The sequence below is a fragment of the Cynoglossus semilaevis genome, unplaced genomic scaffold, assembly GCF_000523025.1.
Source record: "Cynoglossus semilaevis isolate Cse_v1.0 unplaced genomic scaffold, Cse_v1.0 scaffold3951, whole genome shotgun sequence".
In the NCBI taxonomy this organism is placed as follows: domain Eukaryota; kingdom Metazoa; phylum Chordata; class Actinopteri; order Pleuronectiformes; family Cynoglossidae; genus Cynoglossus; species Cynoglossus semilaevis.
Window position 1 is genome coordinate 1 of NW_007586124.1, and position 1,157 is coordinate 1,157.

At 41.4% G+C, this 1,157-nt stretch overlaps 1 long non-coding RNA gene across 1 annotated transcript; it reads right to left on the bottom strand.

The window, feature by feature from the left end:
- Positions 1-353: 353 nt before the first annotated feature.
- Positions 354-1,098, bottom strand: LOC112486633 (uncharacterized). Its single transcript, XR_003049148.1, has 2 exons — positions 879-1,098; positions 354-793 (listed from the first exon to the last, which is right to left on the bottom strand). It is a non-coding gene; the product is annotated as an uncharacterized LOC112486633 (long non-coding RNA).
- Between the last annotated feature and the right edge of the window lie 59 nt (positions 1,099-1,157).

Below are 1,157 nucleotides of genomic sequence, written 5' to 3' on the forward strand. Positions count from 1 at the left end.
ATTCCGATATCAACCAATACCGGTATAAGCCTTATATTTATTTGTTATGAGCTGCAATGGTGCCATCTGGTGTCTTTAACTGTCATTTACAGCCGTTTATTCACAGAACTATTTTGAGGTCACGCATCATTTGGCGAGACCCAGGTATTGCTTTATCGGAGCAAAAAAACAGTGACGATTCCTGCGGATATCTCATAATTACGCTAATAATATCGGACATCCTTACTGTTTAACCAATTTGTTACCAAGTACCGGTCCGCAGTAATGGCCGACACCAGCTGACCGGTCCATCTTGTGGATTCTGTGCCTCAACTGTGTCAACCTAGAAGAACGTTTGCAAGTGTAGACGTACATTTTTTGGACAAGAACGTTTTAATAACAGGAAAGTTCATAACAAGGATGTTAAGTCAAATAATGACTTCACTCTAGTGACACTACATGATTACACGTTAATGACAATGCCGGTGGAAATGCCTTGCTTTTCTCGTCTTACTTTTTTTTTTTTTTGATAGGATGTAAACGTTGTTTTGGTTCGATTTTTAAAGACATCTTTCTGATTTCATTTCAGGGGAGTTGCCCCTTCTCCTCACTCCTTCAGTCTAACAGAGATCTGGTTCTTCTTTGTGATGGTGGCTCAAAAGCAGCAGTGAATTGTCGTTATTATTAAGGACAGCCTAATATTTGCAGGTCCACTGTATAAAGCCCCAGCTGTTTGAGATATTCCGGACAAGCGGGCTCACATCTTGTTGGCCAGAGCTCCACTAAAGCCTCGGAGTCGATGGGGAAACGATACCTGATAGACAGAAGGTATTCCACACGTCAGAGTCTGATTGGACGAGAACGCACACAGTTGAAGGAATGACGGGGGACACACTGACCTGTAGCTTTGGCCAACCGTGTACTGTGACCCGCGGGATCCCATCAGCAGGTACTGCTTATTATTCTGGATGTCCACAGAGGGGCAGGTAGCCTTTTTTACTAGTTCTATCTCTGTTAATGATCTCACCGCTTCAAAATCTAGAAAAGACAACAACTTAGGTCTTACAATCTGACCTTAGTAACTTCACGAACCTTCATGAACAACAAATTAAGTTAAAAAAATGAGGTTCCACCATATATTTACAAAGTACACCAGCTACATATATATATATACATAT